Consider the following 24607-nt stretch of genomic DNA (forward strand, 5'->3'; position numbering starts at 1 on the left):
TCTTTATCCAGCTGTTCACAAGGGATGGAGTCTGATAAACTTCTTAGCTACATAACAGTGGGCAAGTTATTTAGGCTGTTTAAGCCTCACTTCTCTTATCTGTAGAATGGGATATTAATAATACTCTCTTAGTTTCCTAAGGCTGCTGTAACAAATTATCACAAACTGGATGACATAAAGCAATAGAAATATGTTACAGTTCTGGAGGCTAGAAGTCTGAAATCAAGATGTCAGCCTGAAACTGTAGAGCTGTATTCCAGCAGCCATGCCGCTGGAAGATGATTTAACAACGATACAGCTCGCTCCGGCAATGTGCCCGTGCGACTGCAAAAACCCCGTGTCCGATGCTCCCCCCAGCTACGGTATGGACAGATCAGTAAAAAACATGGACAAGAAACAAACAATAGGGGGAACAAAAGTTATTGAGTAGATTGAATATTAATGGTCAGTGAGAGGGAGGGGTAAGGAGTATGGCATGTACGAGTTTCTTTTTTTTTCTTTTTTCTTTCTTTTTCTGGAGACATGCAAATGCTCAAAAAAAATGATCATGCTGATGAATACACAACTATATGATGATATGGTGAGCCATTGATTGTAAACATGTCAAGAATGTATGTTTGTTTGTTGTTCACAATAAAAATATAAAAAAACCCCAAAAACCCAAAAAACAGATGTCAGCACAGCCATACTCCCTCTGAAACCTGCAGGGAAGAATCCTTCCTTGCCTTTTCCTGGCTTCTGGTGGTTCACTGGCAATCCTTGGCATTTCTTGACTTGCAACTGCAGTCAGTCTGTGCCCCTGTCATCACATAGCCTTTTCCCCTCCTGTCTGGGTCTCCATACAGAGAAACTTTTAATTCAGTAATTACCTGAGTTATATAATGGCTCTTAGACATACTAATCATACAATACGTACTATTTTGCACATTTTAATCATTTGCTAACTCATGGATATACATGTCAGTAATTATAAGTCTTCTTCGTTGTTTTAAGTGGCTACATAGCATTCCATGATATAAACATACCATAATTACCTTAACGTATCCAATAGTGATGGACATGTGAGTTGTATCAAGGTAGGTTTTGTTTGTTTTATTTTGTTACATGATGCTGTAACAATGTTGCAATGAATATCCTTTTAAACATATCTGTATACACTTGGAACACAATATTTTTAAGTTTTTTTAAGAGTGGTGGAGCAAGATTATTTTAATGTATCTCATTCTCTGTGAGCAGTTCAGATTTTCACCCCACATTATTGTAAGGAATTTCCCATGTTCTAAAAAAGTTCTTCCTAAACTTAAATTTCGATGACAGCATAAACTGCATACATAAGGCTAGGACTCTATATAGAAATTATTCTCTTGCTAGAATTCATTTGCTTTTTTCTGCTGTTAAAAATTGCCCTACTGCTTAACTTCAATCTTAATAAAAAGATTACAATTAAAACTATGCGGAGAGGGTGCAAGGATAGTTCAGTGGTAGAATTCTCACCTGCCATGCGGGAGACCCTGGTTCGATTCCTGGCCCATGCACGTCCCCCAAAAACCAACAGGGGAGTCAGCAAGATGGCGGCGGCCCGGCTGAGGCCCACCCAGGTTGTGGAATATTATCTCGTAAAATGGAAAGGATGGCCAGATTCTACAAATACTTGGGAACCCTTGCAAAATCTGAAATGTCCATTACTCCTTAAGCAGTTGTCTAATAACAAGCAGAACTATTTATCTCGGGTAAAGAAAGGTAGAGCAATAATTCTGGAAGACGACAAAGCTCTGAAACCTGCCATTGCCAAATACATTGTACAGAAGGCTAAACAAAGGACAGCTCTGCCGAGATGTCAAGATGAGCTTGACAGAAGAAAGAATCACAAAGGAATGATATTGGTTGAAAATGCTGTTGATCTAGAGGGCCCACCTTCAGACTTCTACTACATTAATGAGTACAAGCCAGCTCCTGGAATCAGTGTGGTAAATGAAGCCGCCTTCGGTTGTTCATGCACAGGTTGCTTCTTTGAGAAATGTTGTCCTGCTGAAGCTGGAGTTCTTTTAGCTTATAATAAAAACTGACAAATTAAAATCCACCCCCCCTGGCACCCCAATCTGTGGATGTAATTCAAGGTGACAGTGTGGACCTGACCATCCCAGTAGAAATGCACAGAAAGGCACGCAGTATTCCCTTTGCGTCTTTCGAACTAGCAACGGCTGTGGCTGGGGTGTAAAAACCCTCGTAAAGACTAAGAGAATGAGCTTCGTCATGGAATATATTGGAGAAGTAATTACAAGTGAAAAAGCTGAAAGATGGGGGCAGTTATATGACAACAAAGGAATTACGTACCTTTTTTACCTGGACTGTGAATAAGATGAACTCAGCAATAGATGGAGCACGATGTGGAAATGTGGCTCATTTCGTGAATCACACTTGTGACCCAAATCCTCAGGTGTTCAGTGTCTTCATTGATAACCTTGATGCTCCTCATCCCTGAATAACATTAATTCCCACAAGAACCACAAATGCTGGAGAAGAGTTGACTTTTGATTATCAAATGAAAGGTTCTGGAGATACAGCTTCAGATTCTATTGACCACAGCCCAGCCAAAAGAGGGTCAGAGCTGACGTGCAGAGGCTACTCAAAATTCCCCGAATTTTTCAGGGAACAGAACTCACGATAATTGTAGGGGTTTTTTTCCTAATGTGAATATTTTTTCCTATTATCAAGACTATACCGGTGTTAATTTACCATTCATGTTTCAAAACTTTATCCAAAAGCATTACTGACATTTCTGAAGAGAGGAACACCAGGCCACGTGGAAGAATCTGAAGTGTGCATGTTTAGTGGTTGGCTGCCGAACATGGAAGGACAACTGTTTACAGATCAGCATGTGAACTTAAAAAGTCTGTGTGATAGAGAGACATCTTCATTATATGAGAAGTGTTAAACTGATGATGTAGCAGTTGGCAAGATGAAACATTCCACTTGCCCTAACACCTTGAGTTTGGAGAAATAGTTATTTCAACTTGGGCAAATAAACAAATTCTCTTTTTGCTATTATATCGTCATTCTATTTCCTTGCTTACTACTTGCTGTACTTGTCTGTGAGACAAATAGGTGATTCTGAATTTTGTATTCTATTTTCAACTTCTATCCTTAAAACATCGGCAACTTGATACAGGAAGTTAAAGTACAACTTCTGTCTGATGTTCTTTTATCTACGTTATGGACAGATGAGTGAAAAAATATGGATTACAAATCAAGCAATAAATAAATGAAAGTTAAGGTATAAAATTCAATGTAAAAAAAATAACTACATCTTGATTTCCTATTTTGAAGCATTCTAGACCATTCTGAAGTGTGTATTGGAGCCAGTGGTTCTGAAAGCTTTTTTTTAACCTGTTGATGACAAATCTCTGGAAAGCTCTTTCTAAAAGCCCGGAATGGCTGGCCATGATGCCTCTCTGAAAGGACTGAGGTCGTGGGACCTGTGGGGTGTTGGGGCTGCTGGGGAGCAGGGAATGCACCTCTCATAACCCAGACCAGGAGATTCAGATTGAGAACCTGTGCTCCCTCCGGGAAGGACACAGCCTCCCCCTGCACCCTGCGCCCAATGCCTGTGCTTCCATGACGCGTTAACAGCGCATCGTCTGCGTGTCCGTCCGTTTTAACATTTCCTTTCCACGAGATTTAATTACTTTTTATTTCCTGCAGGTTCTTCTTAAAAAGTAATCTATATTTTGAACTGACACTTGTTTTATACATGAATTTTCTTAAATGTGATAAAGCTTTACATGGCTTGGCAAAAAGGCTTTTGTGTACCTCAATTATGACACCATTTATTAATTATGCTAGAAAGATTGATATTGAATGTTTTCGTGTTTCCACTTTGCACCGTAAATACTCGATCAAGGAAAATTATGTTTTCATCTTTTCCTAATTTGAGGATTTCTAATCATGGTAACCAACATGAAGATAAAATGTAGCAAATAAATTTGATTTTCAGTATTCCTAAAAAACAAAAACAAGCGAAACAAACCAACAAAAATTCAACAAATAGTGCTGCAATAACGAGATACTCATATGGAAAAATAATGAAATGTGACCCCACCATACAGCATGCAATAAAAACGACATGGAGATTATAATCCTCATCGATTAGATCGACAAAAATTTAAAACTTGTATGTATTTCAAACTATGATAGTTCAAAAAATATTAAAATTTAATTAAAAATTTGTTCTTCAAGCAGACTGATGTTGCTACAGCAGACGTACTTTCATTCATGCTTTTCACCACAGGATCCTTGGATTTAATAGCTATAGAAATAAAGATCTTGGTGAAGAGTCTTGAAATTCTTCTTTTCTTAAGATTGAAAAAGTTGAAAGTATTCGTCAGGTCTTAGAACAATCAAATTTGATTCTAAATTTGCATAAAAGCATATATATACATATATATACATATGTATATATATACACATACTTGGTACAAAAACAGTATGTGCCCATGTACAGATGTTAGGTGTATTTTATACATTTTGGGCTATTGTATTTTTAAAAAAATATTTTTATAGACAAAACATAACATAAAAACACAAACATTCTTACCATATGAACATTCCATTTTAGGTATATAATCAATAACTCATAGTATCATCACATAGTTGTATATTCATCATCATCATCATTTCTTAGAACATTTGCGTCACTCCAGAAAAAGAAATAACAAGAAAAAAAATTCATATATACCATACCCCTTACCCCTCCCTCTCATTGACTGCTAGTATTTCCATCTACCCAATTTATTTTAACATTTGTTCCCCCTATTATTCATTTATTTTTAATCCATATGTTTTACTCATCTGTCCATATTGTAGATAAAAGGAGCATTAGATACAAGGTTTTCACAACCACACAGTCACATTGTGAAAGCTGTATCATTATACAATCATCTTCAAGAAACATTGCTACTGGAAGGGCTATTGCATTTTTAAGTAATAAGTAATAGATATAACTGAGAAGTATGAAGACAGTTCTTCCTGTCATATATATCTCATGTACATATAAATGTGACTAGATATGTATTTATCTATAGGTGTGTTTATATATATACATATTTTATGTATGTATATATAGAAATAAAATATCTATTCTCTGGCATAATTAAAGAACAAAGCTCAACTGCTGAGGCTTAAGTAACTCTCATAGCTTCCACCGTTAGAAAGCTAAAAACTACGTAACAATAAAAGATTGAGGAAAATGTCCCTGGTGAACACAAGGCTAGGAAGTTTATAGTCAGGATAGTTATAAAATAATTATGCAATAATGTATTCTCAAACTCACAATAAATAATATCTAAAAATTTTATTCAATATCTTTACTTCCTAAAAATAAGTGCATTTCAAACTCTAGCCAAAACCATTCAAGCCAATCCTCAAGAATACCTAGGGCAATATATAAGATTCTACAAAGGTTTCATACCCTAGGGTAAGTTTCCAGAAACTTACCACCTCCAGATGGGTCCCTGGACCAGATAAGACCCGAAACCTAGAGGGCCTCTCCAAAAACTCAGCTAGTTCCATCTCCCTACTCCATATTATTGATAGCCCCTTCCAACATGAAAAAATTAGAATGGCCATAGCCCAAATACCCCTAAAGAGTGGGAGAAGGATCACAGGTGGTGGTGGAGCTATATAGAGAAGGTAGGGTTTAACAAATGAGTATGAGGGCTGAATCATTAAATTGATATTTCTTTTAGTCTCCAGTATCATAGAGCAGCAAGAAATAAGAACATGAAGTTGTGTCATTGTAACCCATACCGAACTTTGAAATCTGCTCTACAACTAATTGTTGGGCTGTGCTTTGAAATGTATTGCTTTTTTGTATATATGTCATTTTTCACAAAAAAAGAAAAAAAGTTGATTGTGATGATAAAAAATATTTATTCCTTCTAATCTCCAATATTCTGGAGCAGCTAGAAAGAAAAATCTGAGAGGATGTTATAGTAGCCCATGACAAACTTGATTCTGTCTTGTAACTACTTGTTGAAGAATGCTTTGAAAACTATTGCTTTTTTCTTTCTTTGCTTTGTATATATGTTACATTATACAATTAAAAAGTTAAGAAAAATAAGTATTTCCCCAGAATGCAAAAATATCACCCTTCAAATGACATTCCAACACGTTCTCTCATGATTCATTGAACGATAGTAATAATGATTTCTTGATCTTTATTTAGTCCTTCAGATTATAAAGCATTTTACATACTTATCTCATCACGCTCTTGCATCAATGGGATTTATGCACGATCAGTTTATAAGAAAAACTGGGGCTAACTTGGAAATGTTTACTGTGTGAAACAGTTACATAAAGTCTAAGTTGTTTGTTACGCTAACTCAAGGAGTCAAAGCCATTGTCATAATAAGAATGTTATATCATACTAGTATCTTTAATACAAAAAACCCCACACATTTCACTTCAATAACTGATGTTGCAGTTTTCAACATTTTTATTTATTTCTCTGATATACAGAGGTTAGAGTCACCAGGCATTTATTAGCTCAGTGCTTAAGTAATAGCTACTCCTAAAATAAGTATTTAAAAGACATGTATGTAGCAATTGTTAATGGTTGGTAGGTTTCAGGGTCACGTTTCCTCATTTGGAATTGGAAGAGCAGAATTAAGGCAGGAAAGAAAATTCCATGAAATGTAGCATGAACACAACAGCATCTGCTAAGACCTCAAAAATTCTTATCCTCACCCATTATTATTTCTGTATCCCAATGACCCTTCCCTTTATCCAGTGCCTATGATGGTGGAGCTGGCAATAAATAAAAGCTTCCCTCATTTCCACACTCCTGGTGGAAAGGAGTCTCCTGTTCAGAGAGAGGGAATCAGTGTTAACATTGCCTCCTACTTTGGGAAAGGAAGCAATCTTGAATGGCACTAATTGTTGCCATGGCTGCAAACATTAGTTACCTCATTAATAGAACTACCCCACCCTCAATTTAGCTGAGAATGCACTTTTGAACTTCATGTCTTCCTACATCTACTGTAACATGCACAAGACCTCAAAATCAGTTTCCAGATCTAAAATCTTGTAAGAGCTTATTTAACTCAAGTACTGTTTGTTGATAGCGATTTCTAACCACCCATGAGTCTACAGAGTAGGTACATTAATACTTACAAATGAGTTATATGACTTAAAGAGACAGCACATTGCTGAAACTACTTTGAAATTCTGGTGCTCTCTTCCCATCCCACAGCACAATTCCAGGAAGTTGATCTGCTTCTTTCCCATCGTGTCCAATATTATGTTGTACTGCTCAAAGTATCCTTAGCAGTCAAGTCAGTCTGGCTTCTTCACTGTCCTTTGAGCAATACCTGGCTCATTCCCGTCTTTCCGCCCTCCCTTGCATTGCAGCTCTTTCCATGAAGTCCTTCTCTCCTCTTTCTTGCCTGTTTGAACTCTAATCAAGCTCAGAGGGCAAGTCCCCCAGTCCTGCCCAAAGCCTTTCCTGCTGTGACAGATAGCACCACTCTTGTCTCTACACAGTTGAAACAACTTAAACCTTTCTGCACGTTCGGACCTTTCTTTCCCAACCCATAGTTGGACGATCTAGTTTGTACTCTTGACATCCAAGGTCTTAAAACAGAATCCTGTTTATTGGGTTGTGATGATCCCATTATACACCAGAGTGCAGTCTATGCCCTGGCCATTCTCCTTTCTCCCTGGCCTCCTCTCAGAATCACGTAGAGGAATATACCAATGAGTAAGTTAGGTTTTAGTGCATATTTCTGGGCCTGTAAGAAGATTGAAGATAAGATTCAACAGCAATTCGAGAGTTTCTTATTTAATAGTGTGTTGGATGTTGAATGGTTCCAGACTGATCAATGGCAAATGCCCTACTTTTCTTGTTTGACTAGAAAATTTTCCTTTTGCACACAAAGATAACATCTTGGCCCTCACAATGTTATACAGCAGATACCTTTGAACACATCGCTGACTCATGGTATTTCAAGCATGAGTATTCCATGGTTGGTTAAAATTTCACTAATATTTTCTAGCGCATGTTGAGTAATATATTTTATTAATCTCTGAAATAAAAAAGTTTCTGATGCAGAAAACAAACAACAGTGGTGACACACACACACACACACACACACACACACACACACACAAGAAGTGTGGTATAATTGGTGGTGAACATTTCCTGTGTAAATTTTATCTCATTTCACCTAACTAGTCCTATGAACTACCTATTTGAGATTCAAAATCCTGTTATATGTTGATTGATTAATATATGTTTATCATGGACTTTCTAACTAGATTATAAGCTTGTCAAGGGCAAAAATCATGCCACAAATGACTCTTGTACCTCTCATAGCATTTAGTAGAATCCTGACCATATCAAGATGTGCAATGTGTATTCAGTGAATAAAACCAATGTCATCTTTAGAATGAGATGCTTAAATTCCATTTCAATGGGTTTTGGGTAAGAAATGGCAAATAAGTCAGAGTCCTGGGGAAGGTAGAAAATTCTTCCCAGATGGTTCAAATAAAGAAACTTTAACAAAAAGATGTATTATATAGGCAAATTTTAGAGAAGAGACAAAATATGATGCGGCACCAAGCAACCAGCCACAGAAGGAGAGCTATTTTCCCCCCGGGACTGAAAAAAACAAAAAGGAAGAAAGGAAATAGTCAGCAGAGCCCAGTTAGAGCTGGCAGTAGGGAAGAGGGCCAACTTGGCAAAAATGTAATTGGGGGAGAGATGGGATGCTAAATTAGAGGACAGGGAAGAAACACCCTGTTTTCCACCCTCAGATGACCCATATTTTCCAGCTCACAGGAAGTCAGTGAGATACAGCGAGAATGTTTCAGTCTCCTGAGGTAAAGAGCAGAGCAGAGAAGGATGGAGGAAAGAAGGGGGTGGAGAGGATGGGAGCAGGCAGGAGGGAGACAGGGGGAGATGAGGACAAGTAAAATAACCAGCAGAAAAGATTTCCATTATAAATGGGAAAAAGAAAAAGGCTGAATCATTATATAAAGAATAAGAGAAGCCTAGAGACCCAAAAATTATCTGGGAAAAATGAAGTCTAATAGCTAAATTTAGGCCCTGACACAGTGCTAATTTTCTTCACTAAGTTACTCTAAATACAATTCAAATAAAGAGAATAAATGCTCTCTTACATTGAAAGTTTTGATTGCTTCAGTTTCAAGCCAGAAAATGAACATGTACATCCATCACTCATGGCAATGAATAAAATTCGTTTACAGACATAACCGTTACCATACTCAAAAGTAGAGGTCTGTACTGCTTAAGGATTGCCTCAGACTTTTTGGATGTTAAGTAAAATAGTAGAAAAAACATGTACGTCCTGTGTGGAGGAACTGTAACAGATAATATCAAACTTTTCTCTTTCAATTTAAAAGATATATATATATATCTTTTATATATATATATATATATATATATATATATATATATATATATATATATGTATATTTACTTTAGTTTGGTGCCTACACACAACCACTTAAGGATTAGCGAATATTTACATAAATGGAATCACAGAATTAGAAGACACTAAAAGGTCATATATTCCATCTTCTCATTTAACATATAGAGAAACAGACTCCTATTATCTTCTGCTCTGGATCAAATAGGTGGTTGTGGCAAAGGCAGACTAGAATGCAGATAATCTGTATCCAATTATTACCCATAGTTCTAGAAATGCTCAATTTAGCTTCAATGAAATGGCAAAGAAGCATAGGGATTAAGGGCAAAGGTTTTGGAATCAGGCATATTTGGATTCAAAGGCAGCTGGACCTTGGACAAATAATGAGCTCCTGCTGAGCTTCTAATTCCTTCTTTCTAAAGTAGGGGTGAACACAGAATTTCTACCCCATTAAGGTTGTTATGAGTTGACTGAGAAAGTATACTCAAAATATCAGCACTATGCTTGCACAAATGAGATGTCCACTAAATAAAAACTGTTTTTAAAATTTTCTTTAAAAATCAACTAATGTGGTCACAGACGATGCTCAAAAAATTTTTGAAAAGCCACATGCAGGGAACTGTAAACCAAGAAAGGAAACTTTAACTAAAACAGAAAGATGATGTTCTAGTTTGCTAGCTGCTGGAATGCAATATACCAGAAACGGAATGGCTTTTAAAAAGGGGAATTTAATGAGTTGCTAGTTTACAGTTCTAAGGCCAAGAAAATGTCCCAATTACAAGTCTATAGAAATGTCCAATCAAAGGCATCCAGGGAAAGGTACCTTGGTTCAAGAAGGCCGATGAAGTTCAGATTTCACTCTCAAGTGAGATGGCACATGGAGAACACAGTCAGGGCTTCTCTCTCACATCTGGAAGGGCACATGGCATACACAGCATCATCTGCTAGCTTCATCTCCTGGTTTCCTGTTTCATGAAGCTCCCCGGGAGGCGTTTTCCTTCTTCATCTCCAAAGGTCGCTGGCTGGTGGACTCTCTGCTTCGTGGTGCTGCAGCATTCTTTGCTCTCTCTGAATCTCTCTGAATCTCTCTGAATCTCTCATTCTCCTTTTATAGGACTTCAGAAAGTAATCAAGACCCACTCAAATGGGTGGAGACATGTCATCCCCTAATCCAGTTTAACAACCATTCTTAACTAAATCACATCAACCAGGGAGATGATCTCATTACAGTTTCAAATATACAGTATTGAATAGGGATTATTCTACCTTTAAGAAATGAGATTTATATCAAAACATGGCTTTTCTTAGGGGGCATACTTCCTTTCAAACCAGCACAGATGAAGTAGAGAATGATGGAAACCAGTTAATCAGGATAGAAGGAAATCCAATAGTTCTAACAGAATGAATGAAGTCATTTTACTTTTCCCCCATCTTTACTAAGGAAATGTTACCAAAAGTCCCACTGTTAAATTGTCTTTTGATTCATAGAAATTGATCAGTGCTACTGGACTTGATGAAAAGCATAAAGCATTATACAAATACAAGGTGGTATTACTTTTATGAATAAATAGTTATAAGTATCCAGGAACTAGTTAACACACCAGAAGGAAACCAACAGAAGTTGGTCTACCTACGGTTTTAAAGAATGCCAAAGGTAAAACTGTGCAACTGCAGGCAAAGTTGTATATACTGTTACTGAACGCTTTCCAGGGGACTGATGGATTGCCTATCTGAATTCAATCTAAAAGAAGAATTGCAGGCATAGCTGTGGAAACTTACAGATAGTGAGTGTCACACTATATTGGACAAACTAGTTGAACCTGTAATTAAAGTGTAGGATCACTGAAGAATGTAAAAAACAATCTACTAGGGAAAAGGCACATAGCTTGTAAGGGAAATTCACATAGAAATATTGTGAACTTTTTAGGGAAACAATTACTGTTGTGCCAAAAGGAAAATCAGTAGATCAAATACAACGTATGACTTCAAAAAAAATCCTTAAGGCAGAAAAATTACCTGCTCTTTAATAAATTTTAAGGATTGGGTCATTGAATTTGCAGCACTTTTCTTTCTAACATGGGTAGGGAGCAGGCTTAAAATCAAGTAACCATGTGAATCAATAAACATGTCTTAATATGGAGAAGCATTGACAGCCCCTGCTGTTCAGAGATCCTTCTGTGCTAGGTGGTATCTACTGAAAACTTACGTAAGTCATGTGGAAGACAGAATACCAGGTTCATAGGTGATACTGAGTTCTTTCAAATAGAAAATGCCAACAATAACAATGGGGAAAATGATAGGAAAAATTGGAGAGTTTGGGTAAAGTAGCAAGTCCATGCTTTTATACTTTTACACTTCCATGCCTAGGAGACTTGATCCCCTCTTTGGATGAGGAGGTCACCAGTTGCCGCTGTTAGTTTAGGGAGTGCCAGGTCTGAGGGGAAGACTCTGTTTAGCTGAAGCCTCTGTGTTCATTTTAAACTAAGTTCTGGGCAAAGGATCGAGGTGATCCACTTTCGCTCTGGTCCAAAATGTGGGATGCTCTATCATTCCAGAGAAGTCTTCCCGTAGGGATGGGGTGGGCAAAAGAACTTTGAAGAGAGGCTTTTCCCTAAAGGGTAAATATTTTTTACCCTTTAGGTAATGTTCTAGAAATTTCTAGAACATGAGGGTACCTAACTACAACTTTTAACCCAATCTCTAGAAATTTCTAGTACCCAATAGTTCTAGAAATGCTCAATTTAGCTTCAATGAAATGGCAAAGAAGCATAGGGATTAAGGGCAAAGGTTTTGGAATCAGGCATATTTGGATTGAAAGGCAGCTGGACCTTGGACAAACAATGAGCTCCTGCTGAGCTTCCAATTCCTTCTTTCTAAAGTAGGGGTGAACACAGAATTTCTACCCCATTAAGGTTGTTATGAGTTGACTGAGAAAGTATACTTAAAATATCAGCACTATGCTTGCTGGAGATTGGGTTAAAAGTTGTAGTTAGGTACCCTCATGTACTCTTAAGGGTTCAGCTAACTCATAGGCAAGCTTTGAGGCCAACTTTGATATCTTCCAAGGTGTTCCATGAAGGACATGAGCCTTTGTGTAAAGAAGGGCATTCTAGTATCTTAGGCATCTTAATGTCAGGAGTTTATCCCAGCACTCAAGGTCTAAATCCGAGGTCTACAGTCTACAGTCTAGTTCATAGATAGAAGAGACAACAATTTACAAGTTCAGAAGGATTCGGAAATCATTAGGTATGAAGTAAGTTGAAGAGATTTTTCACTTGTATGCTAGGGTCTCTGCTTTGCTTTTATTTTATACAGGATAAGATAATATAGTTGATATGGTATGTCTCTGGTATGGTATGCCTTTCTATAAAAATCTCAAAGGTATATCAACAGAAGAGTAGAACATATGGAATAAAAATAAATAATAGGGGGAACAAATGTTAAAATAAATGTAGTTTGAAATGCTAGTGGTAAATGAAAGTGAGTGGTAAGGGGTATGGTATGTATAATCTTTTCTTTTCTCTGTTATCGTTTTATTTCTTTTTCCAAATCGATGCAAATGTTCTAAGAAATGATGAACATGCAACTATGTGATGATATTAAGAATTACTGATTGTATATGTAGAATGGAATGATATCAATGTTTTGTTTGTTAATTTTTTTAATTAATAAAAAAGTTTAAAAAAATCTCAAAGGTTTGAAGTGTTTATAGGAAAATAATACATTTTAGAAACAACTTTGAAATTGGTTTCTTAATACTTACACAGTCAAAATGTTTCTTTCCCATTCATATAGTTTTTCTTAAGCAGCTTGTGCTGGTTTGAAAGGAAGCATGCCCCCTAAGAAAAGCCATGTTTTAATATAAATCCCATTTCATAAAGGTAGAATAATCTCTATTCAGTACTGTATGTTTGAAACTGTAATGAGATCATCTCCCTGATTGATGAGAATTAGTTAAGAATGGTTGTTAAACTGGATTAGGGGATGACATGTCTCCACCCATTTGAGTGGGTCTTGATTACTTTCTGAAGTCCTATAAAAGAGGAAACATTTTGGAGAATGAGAGAAATGCTGCTGCACCACGAAGCAGAGAGTCCACCAGCCAGTGACCTTTGGAGGTGAAGAAGAAAGATGCCTCCCGGGGAGCTTCATGAAATAGGAAGCCAGGAGAGAAAGCTAGCAGATGACGCTGTATTTGCCATGTGCCCTTCCAGCTGAGAGAGAAGCCCTGACAGTGTTTGCCATGTGCCATCTCACTTGAGAGAGAAACCCTGAACTTCATCGGCCTTCTTGAACCAGGGTGTCTTTCTCTGGATGCCTTTGATTGGACATTTCTATAGACTTGTTGTAACTGGGACATTTTCTCGGCCTTAGAACTGTAAACTAGCAACTCATTAAATTCCCCCTTTTAAAAGCCATTCCGTTTCTGGTATATTGCATTCCAGCAGCTAGCAAACTAGAACACAGCTGAATATAAGGTACAAGGTATAGGAAGAATGCAATTAATTTTCACATCAGTAAAAGAAACAGAACCAACTGTATATACATCTTTCATATAGAGAGAGAACAATTGATTTGTGCCAGACACTGCTAAGAATTTTACATTTCATTTAATTGCTACAGCAAGGTCTTCAGGTAGATATTAATAGTATCCACATTTTAGAGACTGAGAAACTGAGGCTCCGGATATTAAATAATTTATCCAAGGCTACCTGGCTAGGCCAACAGGACCCAAATTCAAAGTCTGACTCCAAAGTGCATGTTTTTAATTTCCCTGTAGGAGAGCTTCCTGATATTCCTAAAGTGCGTGTTTGTCTTTGATTAGTCATTTGTACAAACATAGCAAAAGCCAGTTTCTTTAAAATACTTTTTCATTTTTAATCTCTACTTTTAAAATCTTTCCATTTGAGTCTCCATGCAGCTCACCCTATTAGTAGAACATCCACCACTGCAGATTCCAACAACTATTTTTCACCAGGGACATGCTGCTGAATGTCATGACTAGTCATGTGCTTGCTCTGGTACTCCGAACAAATTTGTTTTGTGGTGCCCACTCTATTGCAGTTTTGATTAGGTTGTAAATCTTGTAAAAAAAAAACAATACAAATATAATTTCAGAATGTTTCAAAAGCAATCCCTCATGTCACTGCCATCTCAAATCTGTTCGGTTTTTATTTTCTTCTTTGTACATTGCAAAAAGGATTCTGATGAAAGTCATTTTATCTTTAAAAATAACTTTTTTCTCTGATTGCAAAAAATAACACATGATTACTTGTAAGAATTTGGAATATACATAAAGGTAAAAAGAACAAATTATCCAAAATTCCGTTACCCAGAGATAAGACATGATGCAATGTAGTTCCTTTAAACATATGAGATTAAAATGTTAATGTGGTTTATTTTAAGGATAATGGAAGAATTTAAAGTAAATGCAAATTATGTTTATATATGTTCATCTAAGTGTTCAAATGCTTTCTCTAAAGTTATCCCATCTCTGTATGTGGTAACTATGTTATGATTATCAGTAAGACTTTAGCCAATTTGTGTAGTTGAAAATTGAAAAAAATAACTTAATGTGATTTATATATAATAGAAATTTTTATTTTTTCATGTCTTAATTTAATTTTTTCTGTTTACAAAGATAATATGTGGTCACTATATACAAATGAAGTAGAATATAACTGCATTAAAAATAGCTAACATTTGTTTAGTGCTGTGTGCCAGGCACTGTTCTAAGAGTTTTGTTTGTATTGGTTAATTTAATCTTTCCAACAACTCTACCAGGCAGTGACTATTTTTGATTAACCCCATTAATATATGAAAAAAATTATGAATAAGTAAATTATTATTCCCATTTACTATGCATTGAGAAGCTAAGTAATTTGCCAAAGCCTTGGCCTACCGAGAAAACAATCATGCCAAACCCGCATGAATTTTATTTGCTCATCCCAGTTGTTCATTTTAATAGGAAACAATGATGAATTAGGGTCTTGCAAGGACATGTTGTATCTTCATTTCAGGAACGGAAATGGCAGTTCTTTTGGATGAAGAAGTGAAGGAAAGTCTGGCGCTGGCTGAGCCATTGAACCTGGAGGACAGGTTAGTGGCTCAGCATGAAGGACCCATCACTGCAGAGTGCTGGGGTTCACACCTGGCAGGATGGCCCCAAAAGCCATACTTAGTCACCATCCTCCATTGTATTGATAAGCTATAAAGAAAAAAGGCATCAAGAAGGAAGACAAAATTCTCTGATTCCTTAAGTCAGCTGCAAATATACTTTTGGTAAACATGCTTTCAGACCCTTTTCGGTGCATGTACACACACATGAGTATCTCAGGATATATATAATTTATGTGAAGTGGAATCATACCATACCTATGACCTTCTTCCTACTTTGGCATCTTAAGCTAACAAATACTTAATTAGTTTTTTTTTTTTTAGCTTTGTATGCTGTATGGCAGGGGCCACATTTCATTCTTTTTCCACATGAGTATCCCCTTATTGCAGCACCATTTGTTGAATTTTTGTTTTTGTTTGTTTGTTTTGGTGAAGTACATGGGCCAGGAATTGAACCAAGGTCTCCCACATTGCAGGCTAGAGTTCTACCACTGAACTGCCTTAATTACTTTTTCTACGTAAAAAAGCTAAAAGAAATCAGCTCTTTATAAGAGTCCAACAAATGAAAAAATAAATGACCTATACCTGGATCATTCTTATTATATAATTATATACACTTTACTTCTCATAAGTATAGAATATTCATATGCTGTAAAAGCATGGTTATCTTTTTAAAAATACCCCCTCTTGAACAAATGTTAAAATAAATTGAGTAGATTGAAATACTAGTGAACAAGGAAAGGGAGTGGTAAGGGGTACAGATAATAAATAGGGGTAACAAAGGTTAAAATCTATTGAGTAGATGGAAATACTAGTAGTCAACAAGAAGGACAGGTAAGGGGTATGGTGTGTGTGAGTTTTTTCTTTTTTCTTTTTATTTCTTTTTCTGGAGTGATACAAATGTTCTAAGAAATGATCATGGTGATGAATATACAACTGTGTGATGATATTGTGAGCCATTGATTGTACACCATACATGGAATGTTTGTATGTTAAGAATGTTCATGTTTATATGTTGTATTGGTTTGATAATACAAAATAAATTTTTTAAAAATGCAAAAAAAAAAAAATACAAGCATAAGGGTACAAGGATAGTTCAATGGTAGAATTCTCGCCTGCCATGCAGGAGACCTGGGTTCAATTCCCGGTCCATACACTTCCCAAAAAGCAAACAAACAAGCAAAAGCAAACAAACAAAATAAACAAGCAAACAAAAATTCAACAAATGGTGCTGCAATAATAGGGTACTCACTTGGAAAAGTAATGAAATGTGACTCTGCCATATAGCATCCCCCCAAAAAAATTTCAAAGCATAATGTACTGACCACTCCAAAAACGAGAATGAGGGAAAAGAAGACACCTAGAAGAAATGAATGAAGAGAATCATAAATAAAACAAAACATGAAAACGAGCTCTTGAGTTGTCTGTGCCTGTCCTGCTGCCACAACATCTTTGAAGAAACTCTCCTCACTCCAGTGCACCTGCATTCTTACCATGGTGGGTGCTGGAGGATTGCCTATTAAATTTTACCATTGGTGTAAATTCTTCACTTTAGCATTAGCTGTCCTGACCGTGGCTGTGTTCATTATCTATTGCTGCGTGTCTTAGTTTTCCAGCTATGACAAATACCACAGAGCGGGGTGAATTAAACAATGAGAATTTATTTTCTCACAGTTTCAGAGGCTGGAAGGCTTGCCTCCTCCCAGAGCCTGTAGCATTCTGGCTGGCTGGCCATCCTTGGGGTTCCTCGGCATTCTTGTCATCACATGGCGGATGTTGTTTGATGTCCTCTCCTTTCTCTTCTGGGTTCCTGTGCACATCCAGCTCTGGCTCCTCCCTGGGGCTTTCTCTTTATAAGACCACCAAAGATAAGATTAAGACTCGTCCTGATTCAGGTGGCCCACCTTGAACTTAAAATAACACCTTCAACAGGTCCTATTTAAATGGATTCATACCCGCAGGAATGATATTAAGATTAAGAACACGACTTCCGGAGAAGATGGCGGCTTAGTAAGACGCGCGGGTCTTAGTTCCTCCTCCAGAAAAGCAACTAAAGAAAGAGAAACAATACGAAACAGCTCCCGGAGTCACGACAGAGACCAAAAAGACAACGTACCCCATTCTGGAACGGCTGAACGGGCAGGGAGAATCCACTGCGGTGAGATACCCGAGGGGCGCACGTTTTCCTGGCCGGGGCGACTGGCGACTGGGGTCCCCTCCACACACGTGGCTCCCCAGTATGACTGGGAACGTTGGATAGCGGGGCCCTCCCGTCACGCTTGGCATCTCGGGCCAGCTGGGCAATTTGGACCGGCACTCCCCCAAGCCGCGGCGGCCAGCGACCCCCGCCTTCACACGCGGTTTTCCGGGCCGACTGCCCCGCAGACAGACGAGCGCCACGAGCGCCACCTACTGGGCAGGAAAAGAAAAACAGAGCCCAGAGATTCCACAGAAAAACCTTTCAACCAGCTGGGTCCCACACCCAGGGAAATCTGATCAAATGCCCAGACACCAGCAGAAAATAATGGATGACGCTCAGAAAATTGAAGCTATGGCCCAGTCAAAGGAACAAACCAATAGTTCAAATGAGATACAGGAGCTGAGACAACTAATGCTGAATATACGAACAGAAATGGAAAACCTCTTCAAAAACCAAATCAATAAATTGAGGGAGGACATGAAGAAGACATGGGCTGAACAAAAAGAAGAAATAGAAAATCTGAAAAAACAAATCACAGAACTTATGGGAGTGAAGGACAAAGAAGAAAAAATGGAAAAAACAATGGATACCTACAATGGTAGATCTAAAGAGACAGAAGCTACAATTAGTGAACTGGAGGATGGAACATCTGAATTCCAAAAAGAAACAGAAACTAGCGGGAAAAGAATGGAAAAACTTGAGCAGGGAATCAGGGAACTGAATGACAATATGAAGCGCACAAATATACGTGTTGTGGGGGTCCCAGAAGGAGAAGAGAAGGGAAAAGGAGGAGAAAAACTAATGGAAGAAATTATCACTGAAAATTTCCCAACTCTTATGAAAGACCTAAAATTACAGATCCAAGAAGTGCAGCGCACCCCAAAGAGAATAGACCCAAATAGGCGTTCTCCAAGACATTTACTAGTTAGAATGTCAGAGGTCAAAGAAAAAGAGAGGATCTTGAAAGCAGCAAGAGAAAAACAATCTGTCACATACAAGGGAAACCCAATAAGACTATGTGTAGATTTCTCAGCAGAAACCATGGAAGCTAGAAGACAGTGGGATGATATATTTAAATTACTAAAAGAGAAAAACTGCCAACCAAGACTCCTATATCCAGCAAAATTGTCCTTCAAAAATGAAGGAGAAATTAAAACATTTATAGACAAAAAGTCACTGAGAGAATTTGTGACCAAGAGACCAGCTCTGCAAGAAATACTAAAGGGAGCACTAGAGTCAGATACGAAAAGACAGAAGAGAGAGGTATGGAGTAAAGTGTAGAAAGAAGGAAAATCAGATATGATATATATAATACAAAAGCCAAAATGGTAGAGGAAAATATTATCCTAACAGTAATAACACTAAAAGTTAATGGACTGAATTTCCCAATCAAAAGACATAGAATGGCAGAATGGATTACGACCCAGCAATACCACTGCTAGGTATCTACTCAAAGGACTTAAGGGCAAAGACACAGACGGACATTTGCACACCAGTGTTTATAGCAGCATTATCTACAATTGCAAAGAGATGGAAACAGCCAAAATGTCCATCAACAGACGAGTGGCTAAACAAACTGTGGCGTATACCTACGATGGAATATTATGCAGCTTTAAGACAGACTAAACTTATGAAGCATGTAACAACATGGATGGACCTAGAGAACATTATGCTGAGTGAGTCTAGCCCAAAACTAAAGGACAAATACTGTATGGTCCCACTGATGTGAACCAACATTCGAGAATCAGCTTGGAATATATCATTGGTAACAGAGACCAGCAGGAGTTAGAAACAGGGTAAGATAATGGGTAATTGGAGCTGAAGGGATACAGACTGTGCAACAGGACTAGATACAAAAACTCAAAAATGGACAGCACAATAATACCTAAGTGTAATGTAACTAGGTTGGAACACTGAATGAAGCTGCACCTGAAATATGGTTTTTTGTTTGTTTGTGTGTTTGTATCTTTTGTTTTTATTTTTTTTCTTTTTCCTTTTTATATATATATTTTTATTAGTATTATTATTTTAATTCTCTTCTCTGTATTAACATTCTATATCTTTTTCTGCTGTTTTGCTAGTTCTTTTCCTAAATCGATACAAATGTACTAAGAAATGATGATCATACATCTATGTGATGATACTAAGAATTACTGAGTGCATGTGTAGAATGGAATGATTTCTAAATGTTGTGTTAATTTCTTTTCTTTTTTTTGATTAATAAAAAAAATTTAAAAAAAAAGATTAAGAACACGGTTTTTCTGGGTTCATAACTCAATCTATCATACCGTGAAACAAATTACCACCAATTTAGTAGGTTAAAACCATGCATACTCATCATCTCACAGTGTCTGCAATTCTGGAGTCCAGGAATGGCTTAACTTGTCCTCTGCCTGGTGTCTCACAAGGCTGCAATCAAGGTGTCAGCCAGGCTATTTTCTTATTTTTTCAGGACTTGATTAGGGAAGAATATACTTCCTAGCTTCCTCCGGTTGTTTGCAGAATTTGTTTTCTTGCAGCTTTATGACAAAGGGTCATTAGAGGGGATTTGGCTTCAGCCCCTAGGGGCCACCTATAGTTTTTTGCCAAATAGTTCTCTCACAATACAGGTGATTCCTTCCTCAAGGCCTTTTAGGATTGTTACCTGATTGAATCAGGTGAAAGTCCACTTTGGATTAATTCAGAATCAACTGATTTAGGACCTTAATTATACCTAAAATATTCCATATTGTATTAGTTAGAAGCAAATTACAGGTTCTGCTTGAATTCAAGGGAGGGGAGTTACATGAAAGAAAATGACAAAATAATAATAAAATAAAATAATAAATAGATAAATAAATAACAAAAAAGGGAAATGACACCCTAGGGATAGATAGAGATCCTGGGGATCATCTTGGAATTCTGCTACCACAATGGCTTGGCAGATATTTATTGAAGTTGGATACTGCACTAGATACTGATGATGCACTATATAAGACACAACCTATGTCCTCTGGGTTCTGAGGAAGTATGAGGTCTGCAGCTTCCCCCCTCCTTCAGGTACAGCTAAGGCTGTAACGCTGCTCAGCTGCAGCATGGACCTGAAGCCCCACTGGAGAGTACCTACCACTCATGTTGCCTTGTCATCCAACCCCTTCTGCCTCCCCATCCTGTGGGACAAGGGATGAGGAGTTGGCGCTTTCATTCTTCTTCTTTTTTTTAAAACTATTTTACTCACACATCACACAATCCAGCCTAAGTCAAAAGTCAGTTATTCCCAGTATAATCACCATGCCTGAACCACATTTCCTTTTCTTCCACAAGCTTTTATTGTTCTTGTTTTTGCTATCCATGTAAGTAATAAACTGTCTGAATTTAACGAGGGCTTGTTGTTTCTTTACCAGCCCAACCCGTCCGCCTTGCTCAGCCTATCATGGACACACTAAGAAAATGCAGAGAGAACAAGTGTGGGGATTAAGGTGATTATCCCACTTTCACCATTTCGACTTTTAAGAATGCTCAAATGGAGCTACTCAGTAGGCTAGATGTGAGACTGCAGCATGGAGAAAAGCAGAACAAGTGGCAGCAGCAATGACTGATACCAGAGAAAGGTGGAGTTCTCTGAAGCAGACAATTTACAGGAGTGAATGGGGACAGACTGCTTTGATGTGAGCTCAGTCATGAGTAGTCATAAAACCTTTGAATACAAAATGACCTACGGGGTTTTACATTCTACCTCTCACCTGACACATCCAATGATGGGTTATAAAGCTAGTTTCTGCTTCAGCAGATCTAGTAAGGAAGAGTTAGGCTAATTATTCTCAGGGTGACCCATGCTATTGAAAGAGCTCTTTCTGTTTTTGCATCCTTTCTCACATTGAGGTGCAGTATGCCTTGTAATAATTTTCACCGTTGATCCTTTATTACATCACGGAGCAAATATTTGCAGAGCGATTGCCTTTTCTATGTGATAGACCCGCTAGGTATGAAGTCAGCCATCACATCTCCCCTTAGCTTTTCGGGTTTTTTTCCCCCTTAGTTTTTTTTGTCTTCAGCAAATTACACATTTGCCTTCACTCACACTGCACGTGCCCTTTTCTTGGTCGTTACCATCTTGGCTATCCTGATATGTCATCAATGTCTCTCTTAGAATAGAATATCCTGTTCTATTTCCAATCATCTGTTTTCATCATTGGAAAGTACAATGGAGTACTGCCAATGAAACACCTTATTTTAAATTTCCTCTGTTTTATAAATGTATTTGTAAACTAATATTACCTTCTTCCAAAAAGGATATGAGGCAGATAGGAAAATGAAATGTATCTTATTATCTCAACCTGTATTCCCACAATTGAATTTAAAACATAGTTATGCATTAAAAAACTTTTTACTTTTAAATACTTTCACACTTTACAGGAGTTACAAAAATAATACAAAACCCCATACAGAGAAGTCCAACATACCTCTAACCCCTTAGATGCCCAGATTCACCAGTTTCAACAACCTGTTTCATGTTATTCTATTCATCCATCTTTCTATCTCACTATCTATCCATCTATTTATTAATCCATTTTCTGAACACTTGTCTGTAGGTTGTATACATCATACTCCTTGAACACTTAATATTGCCATTTACATTTCCTAAGAACAGGGATATTCACTTATATAATCACTCTAAGCACAGTCATAGAGTGTAAGAAATGTAACATTGATATAAAACTTACAGTCTAAATGCCAATGTTTTACATATGTCCCAACAATGCCCTTTTTTTAATGGAACACTTTTTATTTAATGCGTAAACATATAAATCCTTTTATTAGAGAAGTTGTACATATTTGTGAATCTGGTCAATGGACACATCCATACACTAGTTCTTTAAAAATTAGAACCACTGTTTAGGATTCCATGCTCTCTTCATTACAGTGTGAAGTCTTGTGTTGTCATATTCTGTTGTTGGAACGACAGCTTGTACAAATGTCAAGAAAATTAGAAGATACCTAAAGGTTTTAGCTAAGGAAAATAAGATACTTAAATACTTCTAAGTTTTAAGGCACATTGTAATTATCTTTTTTTAAGCAATAATTTCTCAAAAAAATGACAAAAATCTTAAATCAAATATAGGAAAGAAATTCACTCATGCAAGTTTGTGTGTCTTTGACACAAGGCTTTTGATAACTTTAAGACTGCTTGATTTACTCATTCCAGTTTAAATTTGAAAGTTCTTAATGAGTTAGCGTTCATACAGGTCCAAGTATTTTAATGCGGAAAAAAAGAACAACGCTGTACATATTTAAAGTAGTGGAAAAAGGCCCCTTTATTCGTTATAAAATTGCTGAAGTGTGGTGGAGTTATACAGAGAAGACAGATGAATATGATTGCTGAATCATTGAATTGATATTTCTTTTAGTCTCCAGTATCTTAGAGCAGCTAGAAGTAAAAACCTAAAATTGTGGAATTGTAACCCATGCCAAACTCTGAAATATATCCTGCAACAAATTGTGGTGCTGTGCTTTGAAATTTATTACTTTTTTGTATATATGTGATTTTTTACATAAAAGAAGAGTCGATTGTGATGATAAAAAAATATTTATGCCCTCTAGCCTCCTATATTCTAGAGCAGCTAAAAGGAAAAATCTGAGAGGATGGTATGGCAGCCCATGACAAACTCTGGGATCTGTCCTGTAACTAACTACTTGTTGAGGAGTGCCTCGAAAATATGGCTTTTTTATTTCTTTGCTTTGTATATGTTATATCATACAATAAAAAAGTTTAAAAAAAAGATTGCTGAAGTGTACATTAGAAAATGTGGGGGGATGGTGGCGCAGTGATAGAGTTCTTGCCTGCTGTGCTGGAGACCTGTGTTCGATTCCCAATGCCTGCCCTTGAAAAAAAAAAAAAGGAAGAAAGTTTTAGCTTTATAAGCTTCCACTATTTTCCTTGTGCCTAGGGTAGCCTCATCTGTTTCCAGCAACCCACTCTCTTCATATTCTTCCATATCAGCAGCTCCTCCTTCCTCTTCACCTTTCTCCTCCTCCTCCTCACAAAATAACTGAGAACCTTGGGTTTTATACAGTTCTTGCTATCCAGCGTAATCCCCTTAAGTGCTTCCGTTGTTCCTGAAATACCTGTGCGGTGATAGGTATCTCCCCATCTCCCCATCACCATCATCTTTCTCAATGATCGCTTCCAACACACCTGAATATTCCATCTGTTGCTTGTAGCATGACCCATTTTTGGTTACCAAAAAGTGTTTGCCTGCTGGTAGCCATGCCTTAACTTTCAATTCTTCCCCTATAACCCATTACCATGTCGAACAGTGTAGCCTTGGCGATCTCCTGCTGCCACAAATTCTTCTGAGGTGACAACACCATTTCCTTAAACGTTGATCCTTGAGGACTGGGGTGAGGTACTCAGCCACTTCCAGTGCCTTTCCATTCAGTGTTCACCATATTCTACGTCCTGGGGCCACGGCCACGCCACTGGGTGGGAAGGGCAGCTGAGGCAGCAGCGAAAGGGGCCCAAAAGTCAGAAAATGTCCCCATCACCGCCGGGTTGCATCCGCACCCCGCCATTAGCATCTGAGGGGACAAGATGCGCTGGGAGGGACAGGCGGGGGGGGGGGGTGTGGCAGCCAGCAACTCGCGCCCCTGGCAGCGCCTGTTGACCGGACCCTGCTGTCACCTCTCAACAATGTCCTTTCGAGCCTTTTCTCCTCTCTTATCAGTTCCCATCCAGGATCATCTGTTTCATTTAATTGTCATTGTCTCTTTAGTTGCTGTTTCTTTCTTTTCTTTCTTTTAATTGTGGGAACATATATACAGAAATATTTCCATTCCAACTGCTCAGTGGGATTAATCACATCCA

The 24607-nt window shown here is 37.6% G+C and overlaps 2 pseudogenes; one reads left to right on the forward strand and one right to left on the reverse strand.

Moving 5' to 3' along the window:
* Nucleotides 1-1568: 1568 nt before the first annotated feature.
* On the forward strand, nt 1569-2668 carry LOC143665212 (histone-lysine N-methyltransferase SUV39H2 pseudogene; annotated as a pseudogene).
* Nucleotides 2669-2754: 86 nt separating this feature from the next.
* Nucleotides 2755-24179, reverse strand: LOC143665213 (ubiquitin-like-conjugating enzyme ATG3 pseudogene; annotated as a pseudogene).
* Between the last annotated feature and the right edge of the window lie 428 nt (nt 24180-24607).

This window comes from Tamandua tetradactyla, chromosome 21 (assembly GCF_023851605.1).
Source record: "Tamandua tetradactyla isolate mTamTet1 chromosome 21, mTamTet1.pri, whole genome shotgun sequence".
Lineage (NCBI taxonomy): Eukaryota > Metazoa > Chordata > Mammalia > Pilosa > Myrmecophagidae > Tamandua > Tamandua tetradactyla.